Source organism: Salvelinus namaycush, chromosome 12 (assembly GCF_016432855.1).
Source record: "Salvelinus namaycush isolate Seneca chromosome 12, SaNama_1.0, whole genome shotgun sequence".
In the NCBI taxonomy this organism is placed as follows: Eukaryota; Metazoa; Chordata; class Actinopteri; order Salmoniformes; family Salmonidae; genus Salvelinus; species Salvelinus namaycush.
Genome location: NC_052318.1, coordinates 20,414,021 through 20,432,147, shown reverse-complemented (window position 1 = coordinate 20,432,147; position 18,127 = coordinate 20,414,021). Strand labels below are relative to the sequence as shown.

Here is an 18,127-nt window from a genome sequence, read left to right as displayed (position 1 = left end):
AAGTTAAACAATTTAAAGGCAATGCTACCAAATACTAATTGAGTGTATGTAAACTTCTGACCCACTGGGAATGTGTGAAATCAAATCTGAAAATCATTCTCTACTATTATTCTGACATTTCACATTCTTAAAATAAAGTCGTGATCCTAACTGACCTAAGACAGGGAATTGTTACTAGGATTAAATATCAGGAATTGTGAAAAACTGAGTTTAAATGTATTTGGCTAAGGTGTATGTAAACTTCCGACGTCAACTGCATCTCCCTCACTAACTTTAAGTGTGAGCTACCTACCTCATCCCCATATTTGTTTTTCTGCTCTTTTGCACACCACTTTTTATACTTGCACATATCACTCCAGTGTAAATTGCTAAATTGTAATTATTTCGCCACTATTGTCCTATTTATTGCCTTACCTCCTTACTTCATTTGCACACACTGTATACAGATTTTTCCCCCCTATTGTGTTATTGACTGTACGTTTGTTTATCCCATGTGTAACTCCGTTGTTTTTGTCGCATTGCTTTGCTTTATCTTGGCCAGGCTGCAGTTGTAAATGAGAACTTGTTCAACTGGCCTACCTGGTTAAATAAAGGTGAAATAAAATGTAAAACACATTTTCAAATTTTGCTACATAAGAACGAATTGAGGCAATCGATCACAAATATGAGTGAATGTCCAACACACCACCTGCTGTTGGGCACCTACTGACCAAAGAAATATGGCATGAAATATACTTTTTTCTCAGTGACATGTATTGCTAAAATAAAGGTTTAAGGAAATAGGCTGGCACCACATTACAAGACAAAACAGCTCACTCAATCGAGCATGATGGTCTTAAGTATAAAAGCAAAGCCTGCTTTCATATATTTAAACAAAAACTTGAAAAGGTAGTGGAATGGAATTAGTGTGGCGTGCGAAGAATCCAATGCTAACTTGTATGCAATACAAAACACATTGTGGGAGCAACTCCTCTAAGATATGAATTAGTCTGTTTGAGAAGGTTTGAATCCTAAGCAACCTGCATACACATTGTTTGAACTACAATAGACCAACATAGCAACTAGGTCAAAGCTGTGTGCTGGGAAAACCTTGGTAGAGCATGGGTTGAGTAGGCATTGTGGTGCTCCTGAATTTCATTTCTTTTTGGCTTTAATTATTATGATTTTTTTTTAAATATATAGTACAACAAAACCATATACAGTATTCAGCCAAGCCATTGAAGCAGTACAACCAAGCCATTGAAGCCAGACAAGTATGGAGGGAATGTGTACAAATAAATTGGTATAAACAATTTCATGACAATAATTGTTGCATTATTTACTGCATGATTTTGATGGTAGATCAAGAGTGTTAGTAAAATGTGCACACTGGAAAATGTGAATCCCAAAACACTTCCAGCCAAGATAGCCGTGTTCATCTACTATTCTTTTATATCGTTCACTTGATTTGTTTGGTTCATAATCGAATTGCACTGTTTGCGAGCTGTTACAATTTCAAAGGGATTTGATGCCACAGATTGAGCAATCTCACCTTGTAAATTGTCAATCTTTCCAGAAATTGGGCCTGGCACACCCTAACATTCAAGAGTTTTTTGAATCAGCCTAAACATGACCAAATACCTTTGTGGCTTTATCCTTCTCAATTAATATATTATTAATCAATAATCCCACCCCCTTAATGTCCATATAGTTTGTTGAAATTATGCAACTAGAGATACATTTTTGCAGGTAGTGGGACTTCCTTCAAATGTGGATGGTTCTTAAATGTTATTTTGAAGCCAGAGGTAAATACAATGACAATTACACATACTGATGTAAATACAGCATCAAACAGCCAATACTGTCTCCTCGCATCTCAGCTCAAGAGTATTACAGTTCTATTCCATGAGTTTACTGTCCATACAGACTATTAATTTAGGAATTTGTGGGCTACATGTTTTGCGTCTACGTTGTAACAATTGATGTAAAAGAAAGGGATCCTAACGAAAACACAATGGAGTGTTGTTTTTCTGTGTTGACCTGATGTTTCATTAATTGAAAAGATAAGACACTGAAAAGAAAACCTGGGAAATGGACATACTTTGGGTAATGCAATAGCTCCCTCTGCTGTATTTAGTCGGAAATAACACCAAGAGTGCTGCGTCATGCAAGAAAACATGTCTTGGGAGTTGGGAATATTTCATCATTATTACTTTTGAGACAACACAAAGAAGAATATGTAATGAAACTATTTGGATTAATAGAAGGCTTCTCAGATATTGATATAATTGTAGCCTCCAACAGTTTCAAATGGGAGACTGCACAGTACTTTAATAAGATTAAGTTCCATGTGACAGACATCTTTATATATTAGTTTCTAGGTTTGAGAAACTACGACAAGTCACTGTTTTAAAACCTATCCCTTCCAGACATAATTGCAGTCAATTATTTGATTTAATAGTATTCTACATGCATTACTGTACACATTGCCTCATCCAATAGTGTGTGTTGTGGCCAAACTATTTTTCATGGTTTAGCAATAAAAGAGTTCGCTGCAAAACAGCCTATGGGATGAGCTTACCATACATTATTCGATGTGTCCATATACAATAGGATTCACCTTGTTGCTGCTTGTAAACCCCAAATCATTGTTCAAAAGTCAAAATGAATGCAAGTCCAACTTCTGAATGGGCAGCCACTTACTATTTTGGGATATTTTTGCCCCAGATTGTTTTGCGTTTTAAAGCAGACCTTTCAGATACAAATACACAATCACACCCACTTAGATTCCTCATAGACTTTACTGTTATCCTGCACCATTCTGTAGGCAGCCAGTGGTGTTGGCGCTAAGTCCCAAAGGGTTTAAAAACTTTTTAGGCTGAGATCCCGGTAACGGGATCGATATGACAACAGCCAGTGAAAGTGCAGGGCGCCAAATTCAAAAAACAGAAATCTCATAATTAAAATTCCTCAGACATACATGTGTCTTATACCATTTTAAAGGTAATCTTGTTGTTAATCCCACCAAAGTGTCCGAATTTCAAATATGCCTTTCACCGAAAGCACCACAAACGATTATGTTAGGTCACACCAAACCACAATAAGCACAGCCAAAGATAGGAGTCACAAAAAGCACAAATAGAGATAAAATTAATCACTAACCTTTGATGATCTTCATCAGATGACACTCATAGGACTTCATGTTACACAATACATGTATGTTTTGTTTGATAAAGCTCATATTTATATAAAAAAATCTGAGTTTACATTGGCGCGTTACATTCACTAGTTCCAAAAACATCCAGTGATTTTGCATAGCCACATCGTTTCAACAGAAATACTCATCATAAATGTAGATGATAATACAAGTTATACACATGGAATTATAGATATACCTCTCCTTAATGCAACCGCTGTGTCAGATTTAAAAAAAACTTTAAGGAAAAAGCAAACCATGCAATAATCTGAGACGGCGCTCAGAACAATAGTCAAATTAGCCGCCATGTTGGAGTCAACAGAAGCAGGAATTACATGATAAATATTCCCTTACCTTTGATCTTCATCAGAATGCACTCCCAGGAATCCCAGATCCACAATAAATGCTTGATTTGTTTGATAATGTCCGTTATTTATGTCCAATTAGCTACTTTGGTTAGCGCGTTTGGTAAACAATTCCAAAGTCACGAAGCGCGTTCACTAAAACCTGACGAAATGTCCAAAAGTTCCGTAACAGTCAGTAGAAACATGTCAAACGATGTATTGAATCAATCTTTAGAATGTTGTTAAAATAAATCTTGAATAACGTTCCAACCGGAGAATTACATTGACTTCAGATGAGCGGTGGAACGGAGCTCCCTCTCATGTGAACACGCATGGTGAAAGAATGGTCACCTCATGGCAATGGTGACTAATTCTCCTCTCATTCGGCCCCCCTTCACAGTAGAGTCATCAGACAAAGTTCTACAGACTGTTGACATCTAGTGGAAGCCGTAGGACGTGAATACTCATTCATATCTCGCTGTGATTTCAATGGGATCTTGGTTGAAACTCGACCAGCCTCAGAATTTCCACTTCCTGTTTGGATTTTTTCTCAGGTTTTTACCCGCCATATGAGTTCTGTTATACTCACAGACATAATTCAAACAGTTTTAGAAACTTCAGAGTGTTTTCTATCCAATACTAATAATAATATGCATATATTTACAACTATGACTGAGGAGCAGGCCGTTTACTCTGGGCACCTCTGTGCACCTTTCATCCAAGCTACTCAATACTGCCCCCTCAGCCACAAGAGGTTAAAACTGGGTATGAACATGACCAAATCTGACAAGTAACCTAGGGGGTGAAGGAACATCATGCATTTATTTGCTTGCATTAAATCAGCACTAGACATCCTATTTCATTGCCCCCCAGCTCAGACAGTCCTGTGTTGTCACAATAAAATACATCCAATTAGACACAATCAGTGGCATTCATTGAGTGCACGCGAAAACAAGCAAATATTTCTCAAGGCAACAATTGTGAGTTCCAGGAAATGGTGAGTGGCCTGCTAGGTTTGTATAGCCTATGACTATGAGAATAGCGTGGTGATTTTGCCTCCCTGCTAAAGTTATCCCAATGAAAAATTGTCACTGGTTTAGAAATTGCAATAGACTATTAACAAATAGTTCCCAACCTCTGCCAATAACAGCTAGATTTCCCCTCCCCACTCAGACAGTCCTAACAAAATTATTGCCTGAGAAATTGCTCTTTGCTAAGAAGCTATTGGTTTTATTTTTGCCATTTTAATTGAAAAATCACAGTAAGGTACTTAATTGTTACCCATAAATGATTTGATATGGAGATAACAGCTGCATTGGACCTTTAAGTATTTGTTTGGCAAATATAGAAACTGAAATTAAGTTCCACAATTTTTTTGTTCACCTGTATATTCAGCATAGTGCTTTTCAGTGAAATGTCTTTAAGGAAAGGTTGCCTTGTGCCTTTCCCTAGCATTGAAACAGGAAAAAGTAATACAAGGGACAAAGATAAACAACTGTAGATTGATTATTTTCATGGGGATGAATGAAAAGGACCAATGTGTTAACCAGCCCTCCTTTGGACACGGTTAACAAACCTCCAGACGAGCTTCAATGCCATACAACACTCCTTCCGTGGCCTCCAACTGCTCTTAAATGCAAGTCAAACTAAATGCATGCTCTTCAACCGATTTCTGCCCACGCCCGCCCACCCGTCTAGCATCACTACTCTGGGCGGTTCTGACTTAGAATATGTGGACAACTACAAATACCTAGGTGTTTGGTTAGACTGTAAACTAAGCATTTCCAATCCAAAATTAAATCTAGAATCGGCTTCCTATTTTGCAACATAGCATCCTTCACTAATGCTGCCAAACATACCCTCGTAAAACTGACTATCCTACCGTCCTTGACTTCGGCAATGTCATCTACAAAATAGCCTCCAACATCCTACTCAGAAAATTGGATGCAGTCTATCACAGTGCCATTCGTTTTGTTACCAAAGCCCCATATACTACCCACGACTGCGACCTGTATGCTCTCGTTGGCTGGCCCTCGCTTCATATTCGTTGCCAAACCCACTGGCTCCAGGTCATCTAAACTCAGCAAAAAAAAGAAACCCTGTCCCCTGTCTTTCAAAGATAATTCATAAAAATCCAAATAACTTCACAGATCTACATTGTAAAGGGTTAAAACACTGTTTCCCATGCTTGTTCAATGAACCATAAACAATTAATGAACATCCACCTGTGTAACAGTCGTTAAGACACTAACAGCTTACAGACGGTAGGCAATTAAGCTCACAGGTATGAAAACTGAGGACACTAAAAAGAGGCCTTTCCACTGACTCTGAAAAACACCAAAAGAAAGATGTCCAGGCTCCCTGCTCATCTGCGTGAAGGGGCCTTGGGCATGCTGAAGGGAGGCATGAGGACTGCAGATGTGGCCAGAGCAATAAATTGCAATGTCCGTACTGTGAGACGCCTAAGACAGCGCTACATGGAGACAGGACGGACAGCTGATCGTTCTCGCAGTGGCAGACCACGTGTAACAACACCTGCACAGGATCGGTACATCCGAACATCACACCGGCGGGACAGGTACAGGATGGCAACAACAACTGCCTGAGTTACACCAGGAACGCACAATTCTTTCATCAGTGCTCAGACTGTCTGCAATAGGCTGAGCGAGGCTGGATTGAGGGCTTGTAGGCCTATTGTAAGGCAGGTCCTCACCAGATATCACCGGCAACAACGTCGCCTAAGGGCGCAAACCCACCATCGCTGGACCAGACAGGACTGGCAAAAAGTGCTCTTCACTGACGAGTCACGGTTTTGTCTCACCAGGGGTGATGGTCTGATTCACGTTTAACGGCGAAGGAATGAGCGTGACACCGAGGCTTATACTCTGGAGTGGGATCGATTTGGAGGGTCTGTCATGGTCTAGGGTGGTGTGTCACAGCATCATCGGACTGAGCTTGTTGTCACTGCAGGCAATCTCAACACTGTGCGTTACAGGGAAGACATCCTCCTCCCTCATGTGGTACCCTTCTTGCAGGCTCATCCTGACATGACCCTGTGCGTGATTTCCTGCAAGAAAGGAATGTCAGTGTTCTGCTATGGCCAGCAAAGAGCCCAGATCTCAATCCCATTGAGAACGTCTGGGACTTGTACTTTTGACTCCCCCCCCTCCCCAGGGACACATTATTCAATTTCTGTTAGTCACATGTCTGTGGAACTTGTTGGCTCAGTTGTTGAATCCTGTTATGTTCATACAAATATTTACACATGTTAAGTTTTCTGAAAATAAACGCAATTGACAGTGAGGGAACGTTTCTTTTTTTGCTGTTTATAAGTCTTTGCTAGATAAAGACCCACCTTATCTCAGCTCACTGGTCACCATAGCAGCATCCACCAGTAGCACACGATCCAGCAGGTATATTTAGCTGGTCACCCCAAAAACCAACTCTTCCTTTGCCCGCCTTTCCTTCAAGGTCTCTGCTGCCAATGACTGGAACGAATTTGCAAAAATCACTGAAGCTGGACACATATCTTCCTCACTAAATTTAAGCATCAGCTGTCAGAGGAGCTTACCGAACATTGCACCTGTAAATAGCCCACCCAGCTACATCATCCCCATATTGATATAAAAAATGTTTTGCTCCTTTGCACCCCATTATCTATACTTGCACATTCATCTTCTGCACATCTATCACTCCAGTGTTTAATTGTAATTATTTCGCCGCTATGGCTTATTTATTGCCTTACCTCCCTAATCTTTCTACATTTGCACACACTGTATATTGACTTTTCTATTGTGTTATTGACTGTACGTTTGTTTATCCCATGTGTAACTCTGTGTTGTTTGCGTCGCACTGCTTTGCTCTATCTTGGCCAGGTCGCAGTTGTAAATGAGAACTTGTTCTCAACTGGCCTACCTGGTTAATTAAAGGTGAAATTAAAAAAAATTAAAACCTAAGCTATCAATGATAACTAGCTTAGCGTTACCAGCTAAGCACTCATTCATCATGATACTAGACCACATGTACAAACTACTCCTCCTTGCTCTTCGTACTGTTTCCGTTAGCATGCCCATTTGTGTGCACATTGGCGTTAGCATTAGCCCCATTAGTGCTCATCTTCCCCTCAGCCGTCAGTCTGCGAATGCAGTCGAGGGGGCCCTTCCCTTCAAGTACCGAGGGGTTGCGGTAAGACCCACCAATGCGGTCCCACAGGGTGAAGTACTGGCCGTAGTTGACGTCAAAGAAGAGGTGGTGGTGGTCCGTGTGGTGTGCCTCCCCGTTGACCACCTCTTTCAGTGGGCCGGGGTAGTCGCCATCATGGATGGATATGGTCTAGATGTTGACGAAGATGTAGAGGGCCAGGTAGAGCACCTTGTGCAGGGGGAAGAGAAAGGGGTAGACGTGGTAAGGCAGGCCCTGCAGGAAGCCATCAAGTGGGTGGAAGGCGTGGCTGACAAACAGTGTGGTGGGTTTTCCACACGTGGTGCGGCTTGTGGAAGTGCTGAGGGGAGGGAACACGTCACAGAGATGGTCAATTTAAGTAAACAGAATTCCAAAAGGAATTGTATTTAAAAACATATTTGCTGAGGAATAAATGGCATACAAAACATAGGGACCCGTTTGATCACTTCAAGTGTGCCAGCAATTGAGGCTAGGACCAGCAGACAATACACATGGGTATCAAAGAAATAGCATTGGTTTTGTTCTACCACTGTACATTACATACACAAGTACTTAGCAACAATATATAGGCCAAGAAATGGAGGGGCAAACGTGCACGTTTGTTAAAACTTCTTAAGGCTAGGGGGCAGTATTTTGACGTCCGGATGAAAAGCGTGCCCAAAGTAAACTGCCTGTTGCTCAGGCACAGAAGCTAGGATATGCATATAATAGATTTGGATAGAAAACACTCTAAAGTTTCTAAAACTGTTAAAATAATGCCTGTAAGTATAACAGAACTGATTTGGCAGGCGGAACCCCAAGGACAATCCATCCAGGGGGGAGAAAATTGAGGTCATAGGATTTTCCAATGGGTTTCTATGGGAAGCCCTATTTATTAGGAACCTGGTTGCAGTTCCTATGGCTTCCACTAGATGTCAACAGTCTTTAGAAATTGGTCGATGTTTTTCTTTTGAGAAATGAATTAGTAGTACTGTTCTTTGTATGTGTCATTCTGAAGGTCCCTAGTCTTTTGTTGCGCGTGAACAGGAGCGTGCTCCGTGTTATTTTTCTTCGGTATTGGAAACAGATTATCCCGTCTTAAATTTGAGTGATTATTTACATTTTAGGATACCTGATGTTGGATTAGGAACGTTGTTTGAAATGTTTGGACCAAGTTTACAGGTAACTTATTAGATACTTTGTAGTCATGTTGGGCGAGTTGGAACCGGTGTATTTCTGAATCAAATGCACCAAATAAATGGACATTTTGGGGATATAAAGAAGGAATTTATCAAACAAAACGACCATTCATTGTGTCACTGAGACATTTGGGATTGCAAAAAGAAGAAGATCTTCAAAAGGTAAGGCATTTATTATATCGTTATTTCTGACTTTTGTGTCGCACCTGCCTGAAAAATGATTTTCATGTGTTTGTATGCGGGGCGCTGTCCTCAGATAATCGCATGGTTTGCTTTCGCCATAAAGCCTTTTTGAAATCTGACACAGCGGCGGGATTAACAAGAAGTTAAGCTTTATTTTGATGTATTACACTTATATTTTCGTGAATGTTGAATATTGATATTTCTGTAGTTTGAATTTGGCGCTCTGCAATTTAACCGGATGTTGTCAAATCTATCCCGTTAACGGGATTGGCGCGTTAAGGGATCACTATTCATCAACTTTAAGACAATGTTAACTCCATAAGAGAATGAGCAGAATGATATGACTTATTAAAGCTGCAATATGTGTAACTTCTTGGGTGACCTGACCAAATTCACATAGAAATGTGAGTTTTAGATCGGTCTCTCATTGAAAGCAAGTCTATGATGTGGTAGCATCTTCTATGCTTCCCATACCTTTTGTTTTAGCATCTTCTACTTTCGGTTTTGTACACCAGCGTCAAACAGCTGAAAATACAATATTTTGGATTATTGAAAATATATTTCACCACAGTTTAGATGGTACAATGTTTCGCTACACTACAGTTGCTTGTTTTGTCAGGAAGTGGCAGAGCGATTTCGGCATAGTGCATTTTTAATATACAGTGTTTGTCCATTATTGTAGACTGATTTGTAATACTGCACCTCCAACATCACTTATACAGCAACAATCCACTTTCAATGGCGAAGGTGCATTAATATTGAGGAATACAGATATGACATTGTTTGAGCACGGCGACATGGTTCAATGCGCCAATAAATCAGCCTAATCTACTTTTGTTTTTTTCAAGTTCCACCTGTCATGGAGCTAGAATTTGGATCAAGTATTCTGTAGCAATGTTGATACAAAAAAATAGTAACCGAGAGCACTGTACAATACGGCGAACTTTGCAAATGAGGAGTTTGTGGTAGTACATGCACTTTCGCCATTGTCTGTGAAGGGACCTACAGGTAACTGCAAAAATAAAGGAAACATAGTATATTGAAAGCAGGTGTTTGCACACAGATGTGGTTCCTGAGTTAATTAAGCAATTTAACATCCCATGATGCTTTTGTAAAATGGTGGGCATTTGTAAAAATGGTGGGCAGGACATTCTTTTTACATTTTTATGGCTATGCCCCTATAGGATGGCAATGCCCCCATCCACAGGGCACAAGTGGTCACTAAATGTTTTGATGAGCATGAAAATGATGTAAACCATATGCCATGGCCGTGTCAGTCACCAGATCAACCTAATTGAACACTTACGGGAGATTCTGGAGCGGCGCCTGCGATAGCATTTTTCACCACCATCAACAAATACAACAAATTATGGAATTTCTCTCAGAAGAATGTGTCATATCACTCCAATAGAGTTCCAGAATCTATGCCGAGGTGCATTGAAGCCATTCTGGCTCGTGGTGTTCCAACTCCCTATTAAGACACTATGTTTGGGTTTCCTGTATTTTGCCAGTTATCTGTACCCAGTACCACACTTCCATAGGTAACAAGACTTTATAATCCTCACCTTGTAAATAAGCTTGTGGTGGAGAAACCGATGAATCCAATAGATGCACCCGTCTGAATAACAGGAAGGAAATCATGCTGAGAAGCACAAAGGGTCAACCTGAAAAAACTAACCACCATTAGTATCATAACAACTATGAATAGTTTAAACATTACAGTCTGAGCGTCGGTGAACGCAGCGTTGTCTTACCCATGGGAGATTCTTCAACGTTGTCAGAGCTTGCCTCAAGGAACAATGCCACAGTGGGTATACTGACTATAGGTAGCGAGGTCATGGCGTATTTGATCTCCCGGAGCACCTGGTTCTGAGGTCCAACAATGATCTGAGATCAGTACATTTGAGAAAATACTTGGGAAGAATAGTAATCAAGAAGCAAAATGCCAACTCCGGTAGTAACCTTAAAGTATGACAATAAACCTTACTGGGTGCTCTTCATAAACTGTTTGTTGTAGTTCAATTGCATAAAACTAGATTGTATCCTGGTCCCAGATCTGTTTATGCTCTTGATGTCCAACAGGTGTGACGTCTAACAAGATCTGGGACAAGGCTACAAGTATAATAAAGAAGGAAATACCTTAAGAAACTGTGGATGTTTCCTGTGGTTGTGGTCAAAGATGAAGTGGTGGTAGCTTAGCCATCCCAGGCCCAGGTAGAGGACCACGGCCCCCAGGTTTGTGACTAACAACAGGCTGATGATCTTTCCTCAGGCCATGGTGACCGGTACACGTAGGGGGTGAAGAAAGTGGTCAGCGGTATTTGAGCACGAGATCCATGTTTGAATCTGTCAGGTTGATAAGAAAAAGCTTTGAGCAGAGCCTTCTAGAAGACTCCTCTCAAGAAGCCCATCCTACCAACAAATCATAAGTGACAAACAATTCTGCCATATCTGCACATTTTTATAATTCTCAAAGCCAGAGAGAAGACTCAGTCAGTCGTTCTGCCTCTGAACAAGGCAGTTAACCCACTGTTCCTAGGCCATCATTGAAAATAATAATTTGATCTTAACCGACTTCCCTAGTTAAATAAAGGTAAAATAAATAAATAAAATGATGTTTTCCCTGTAACGCACAGCATTGAGATTGCCTGCAATGACAACAAGCTCAGTCCGATGATGCTGTGACACACCGCCCCAGACCATGACGGACCCTCCACCTCCAAATTGTTCCCGCTCCAGAGTACAGGCCTCGGTGTAACCGTCATTTCTTCGACGATAAACGTGAATCCAACCATCACCCCACGGGTGGTCCCGTGTGGCTCAGTTGGTAGAGCATGGCGCTTGCAACGCCAGGGTTGTGGGTTCAATTCCCACGGGGGGACCAGGGTTCAATTCCCACGGGGGGACCAGGATGAATATGTATGAACTTTCCAATTTGTAAGTCGCTCTGGATAAGAGCGTCTGTTAAATGTAAATGTGAGACAAAACCGCGACTCGTCAGTGAAGAGCACGTTTTGCCAGTTCTGTCTGGTCCAGCGACGGTGGGTTTGTGCCCTTAGGCGACGTTGTTGCCGGTGATATCTGGTGAGGACCTGCCTTACATTGTGCGTTCCTGGTGTAACTCAGGCAGTTGTTGCCATCCTGTACCTGTCCCGCAGGTGTGATGTTCGGATGTACCGATCCTGTGCAGGCGTTGTTACACGTGGTCTGCCACTGCTAGGACGATCAGCTGTCCGTCCTGTCTCCCTGTAGCGCTGTCTTAGGCATCTCACAGTACGGACATTGCAATTTATTGCCTTGGCCACATCTGCAGTCCTCATGCCTCCTTGCAGCATGCCTAAGGCACATTCACGCAGATGAGCAGGGACCCTGGGCATCTTTCTTTTGGTGTTTTTCAGATTCAGTAGAAAGGCCTCTTTAGTGTCCTAAGTTTTCATAACTGTGAGCTTGATTGCCTACCGTCTGTAAGCTGTTTGTGTTGTCATGACAGTGGCCCTTTCTGGGTATAGATCGTGGATTCCCCCTCGCTCTCCTACACCCAGGTTCTGTTATCTCAGGTCGTAAATTCCTGGCATAGACTCTCTCCCCCTGGCCCTCTCCCTCTGGCCATGCAGAAAGAGAGACCACAGAATGAACAAAGGATTTCACGTGGCTGAACTCCTAAATCCCCAAAATGGGAAAATTAAGCTGTGTCCACTTGTGAGAATGTGGGAAGGGTCCGTGGACCAATAAAGGGACAGTTATGTTGAGTGCGTTTCATTTGGTGACCTCACGAAGGACAGGAAACACACAACTATATCTGTGAATGTGTACATTTCTCAATTATGGTGTTTGCATCTAATTCTTGTATAAAATGAATGAGTAAAGATGAAACTATTTGTGAAATGATGTAATGTTAAACCTTTAAAGGGAATACAATTCTCTCACATTAAAGTTTAACTAAGTCATTGCCCCCGTGAGCACAGACACAATCTGGCGTCATGGAACCGCCTTTCCTATTGTTACGAATAAAAGCCCCTCCTAAGAAAATCCTCTTCAGACTGAGCAAACACACAGTGTGAGCTGTGATTGAGAATAGTTTAGACCACGCATACCTCGGTGTAAGCGGAGGTGGCACAGGTTTGAGTACCAAGACTAGAAAACCACACCATGTGGAGCATTGGCTACACAGCTGGAAATGGTTAAACTCTGAGACTATTGATCCCTACAGAATAAGAGCAAATCTTAGATACTAATTACTAGTCTGTAGCTAGAAATTATGTAAACCTAGGACGACAATACCGACAAAACATCTATTCTATGAGAACATTTCTGAATGGTACTCTGAAGTATCCATTCTAACCACAAAAGTCTTTGATCTTCAGGGAAACAGAAAGAGAGAGAGACTCTGATGAACTCTCCAGCAGATGGACCGGATTCCAACAGAGAAGATCACAATGACACATGGGCGTAAATATATATTGATTGCAATTATTCCTGAATGAGTGAGCGTTCATGTGCAAAGGGTTAGCATTTCAATTAATATAATTATCAATTGTGTGTAGTGATCGCTTTTGTCTTTCCCGCTTCTGTCTCAGTCCACCAAGCCATCGTATCGGCTTAGCCCACTAGGGAATTTTCCCTATCATTTGTTAGTAACCAATATCTACTGTTTGTGCATTTCTGTGATTATTTAGTTAGTAAATAAATGATTAAGCCAATTGGTGTATGGATGATTTATAGTAAAGGCTGGGTTCGTGCAGATAACCAACAATTTACAACGTTCAGATGAGACTGACGTGAGGTAAATAATAATTCATTAATAGAATACTAATTGATCAGATATTAAAATATCTATAGAGTTATATTCACAAATGTATAACTTTGTAATCTGAAGATTTTCCGTGGTGCCCCAACTTCATGTAAATTTAATTAACTAGGATTAGTTTAATCACGTAATACTGACAGAATTGATTTGATAAAATAACAGTCTTCACTTTTAATGATGACAGACACGACAGTGTCATAACAACCATTCCACAGGTGCATGTTGATTAATTGTTTATGGATCATTGAGCAAGAATGGGAAACAGTGTTTAAACCCTCTACAATGAAGATCTGTGAAGTTATTTGGAGTTTTACTTATCTTTGAAAGACAGGGTCCTGAAAAAGAGACATTTCTTTTTTTGCTGAGTTTATAGACACAAACAATATCATTATTCACGATTCATTTAGGACCTTCCGTAATCATAGTAGCACCCACAATAATGTAGAAGACATGCTAACCTCTCACCATTACAATAACAGGGGAGGTTAGCATGCTTTAGGGGGAGGTATGATATATGCGTCTAACTTCCTCACTCATGACTATCCGTAATCATGGTAACATCCACATTAATTTAGAAGTGTTTAAAAACGTTATTATTTACAATAAAAAAGTGAACAATTTAACATTAATTTCTATTTGGCACAAAATCTGAAACAACCAAAACAAACAGCAAATGAATGCAAGTTTGTAGAGTCACCAGCTTGATTTAATCATTGTGTGCTAGGAATATGGGACCAAATACTAAACTTGACTACTTTAATACAAGTGAATTTGTCCCAATACTTTATGTCCCTTAAAATGTTCAACATGTGCTGTAATTTCTAAAATGAAAAATACCCTCAAATTAAAGCTGACAGTCTGCACTAACCTCAGTCATTATATAATTTCAAATCCAAAGTGCTGGAGTACAGAACCAAAAAAAGTCACTGTCCCAATACTTTCAGCTCACCATACTTAATGACTCAAGACATTTCAGCTTTACATTTACTTGAACATCTCAAAACATAATTCCACTTTGGTTGGCATTATAGGGTATTATGTGTAGCCTAGTGACAAAATCTCAATTTAATAGATTTTAAAAATTCAGGCTGTAACACAAAATGTGGTAAAAGTCAAGGGGTGTAAATACTTTGAAGGCACTGTACATACAGTATTTTTACAAGTGTAACAATTAAGGCTCATGTACACCTTCAGCACGTTTGGAAACAAACAAAAACACTAACGTTACGTTGTGTGCATTGCTTTTTAGGGTCAGATGGGCCTAAAAAAAAATGCATTGTTGGCCATCATATTTTATTTAACCTTTTTTTAACTAGGCAAGTCAGTTAAGAACAAATTCTTATCTAAAATTGAAAGGAGTCACGGCAAAAAGACATCACCTCATAATACGTGACGATGTTTCAGATAAGGGGCATTCCTGTAATATCAACACACATTGTAGCTATTAGGCCAATAATTGCCATCAATCCTCATTCTACATCATTAATATGAGCCCATATCCCACTACGCACCTAAACATGCAGCTTTATTTCAGATTTGTAAACATTAGAGCGATACATGACATTTCTGTAATCATACAGTAGAGTTCCATACCTGACTCAAGTGTCCAGTGTCACTATCCCAAGCCACTTGGTGAGGAGTAAAATGTCATCAAAACTGTCGACATACCTCAGCGGTATGTACTCGGGTAAGCAATCTGCAACTACTGTACCGGTTTAAAGAAACTACATAAATGGCACATATCTAATGGAAAGAAACTTCCTCGTCACGAATGCGCTTCATCTTTCATTTGATTGGACAATGCCTGATCCGATCATGGCGCTACGCATTTCTAGAGGCGAATTTGAAGATATGACTATATACAGTCATGAAAAATAATTATTTATAAAATCATCATTGTTGCCAAAATATCAAAAACAGATGTTTCACATAGCATATTACATGAGTAAAATAGTCCACACATCTAAAGACCACATATTACATGCAAGAGAAAAACAAAATATGCTCAATTCGGGTGCATTTTCAGAAAAATGTGCATTGTTGCACTGAAGTTCATATTTGGATAAGTATTCAGATTTAGTAGTGCAAGAAATCTGGAATAAGCTACATTCAAGATTTTATTCTGCTGTCAGTTGGACAATTCATAAACCAAACAGCCAAGTTCGATACAACAATTACAGTTAATTATTAAACATTTACATTATGCAGATGCTCTTATCAAGAGTGCATACATTTTTTTACTTTTTCTTTACTAGTCCCCCATGGGAATCGAACACAACCCTGGAGTTGCAAGCGCCATGCTCTACCAACTGAGCCACAAAAATGTGAATATTCAAACATTTAGGGTGCACCAACTAACAATACCAAACAAGCAGTTTGTAAAAAAAAATTAAATAAAAAAATTAAATGCTCAAAAACCTTAATGCGTCAATCAGGTACAAGGGAGGAGTGAAAACCCTCCGTGGAATAACGAGTTTGACACGTGAATTAGAAGATACTTGCCAACCAACACAATTTGCAATTCTCACCTGACTCCAGGGCAGGCTGAACAGGCTGGATGATGGAACGATCTTTCCAATGGGTTGCGCCAGTGACCTTGCTTCAGGATGTCACACAGACGGTCTTGCTTCAGAATGTCGCAGAGCTGGCCATGAGGGATGGGCCTATGGATTAGTGTAGAATACATCCAATGTAGCTTTTTGGACCCTTTTATGACAGATCACTGGATAACAATGCATTCACCATAAGTTGGCGTTCCATGCCTGCTGCAGCCTGGACATGTTCTGGAGACATGCTCCATGTGGCTCCCAAGGGACAGTCTCTACATACCGGTGGATTATTGCAGAGGTTCCTCTGACATCCCTCGATGGCAGTAAATCTTTCTTTATATACAGTAGTTGCCACGTTCATCGGAGGAATGTGAAGGGGTTAAACCAAGGTCTCATACCTTTTTAAAGGGTTAATAAATTGTTATGATAAACTGTAAGGTCTCCTCTTCTAGGAGACCTCTGTGTATTAACAGCTGTTTTGAGTGTTGTGCCCTTCAGACACTATCAGAAGGCGGAAACTGCCTACGTTCATACATACTCCTCCTGTCTGGGCCCCACCTGGCTATCTGAGGTTCTGAGAATACAAGGCTGCCACAGGCCTGATGAAAACAACCACCTGTTAGAAGATGCTTGGACTCGTTCACCTTGTTATGAAAGGTCTAGTTTCGGTCAAACCCACTTCTGAGCTTTTAATTGCTGACAAGATGGTTGCTGCCGTCAGGGTGAAGTTAGATTTATTAAAATGTTGTTGCCATGGAAACTCACGCCAGGAGGACTGGGAGAGGCTATGAGTTACAGGATGTCTTAGACATTTTGCAGAACCTGGGGAGAGCTATCATATACTGTACTCTGTATCAACTTCTGCCTACAATTGTATTACTAAAGGACAATTTTAATACTTAAACAAAGAGTCTGTGTTTCCGTTCCATTACTAATGTATGTTTGATTATTATTATATAGACATGATCCTCTGTTGAAGAAATTGACCAACAAATGTCAGAGGTAGCCTCTCTGCAATAATCCACCGGTATGCAGAGACTGAAGTTGGATTTGAAAACCAGAAGACAAAGTAGTTCCTTTAGGGCTTCAAACGGTCTTGAGCGAATGTTGAGAACTTGGTGAACTTTTAGTTTGAAGTCGCCAGTTGCAGGGAATGTTATTCACAACGCTACAACGGAAGGAGAAAATGCATTAATGTTACACCTGACCGAGTCAAACTGTTTTTAATTGCTAATGAGCAGCGTTACAATTCCCACCAAGTGGGTTAACCCTATTGGTGCGATGTGTTAGCGCGCTTGCCTTTTACACAAGCGACCTGTGTTTGCAGCCATGTCCCTTCTGACGCTATAATGTATAAGCCACACCCTACAACGTATCTATTAGCCATTGAGATGTTGGCCATATTAGGAAAGTATATTCTACCAAAATGACATGAGAAATGTTTTCATAATGGCTTCACTACTAAAATGAGAATTTGTTAATGCTTACAATTCTGAAATATAACTACTTTGAGATATGAAGCTCATTTAAATGATCAACTAACAACCCCCCAATGTAATAATTCCCCCAGGTGGAAAGGTAGGCAAGTAAATGCAATAATCAGAGTCATTGACCGTGTAGTTCCAACCATTCCCAACTAGGTAAAATTGAATACAAAGCGAAACCATTCAGTAGTTAAAGCCAGTCAGTGGCATTTCAAAACAAATTTA

General features: G+C 40.4%; 1 non-coding gene and 1 pseudogene across 1 annotated transcript; both read right to left on the bottom strand.

Moving 5' to 3' along the window:
• Positions 1 to 7,548: 7,548 nt before the first annotated feature.
• Positions 7,549 to 11,400, bottom strand: LOC120056490 (annotated as a pseudogene).
• On the bottom strand, positions 8,151 to 8,285 carry LOC120057664. Its single transcript, XR_005477951.1, has one exon. It is a non-coding gene; the product is annotated as a small nucleolar RNA SNORA57 (small nucleolar RNA).
• Positions 11,401 to 18,127: the final 6,727 nt, after the last annotated feature.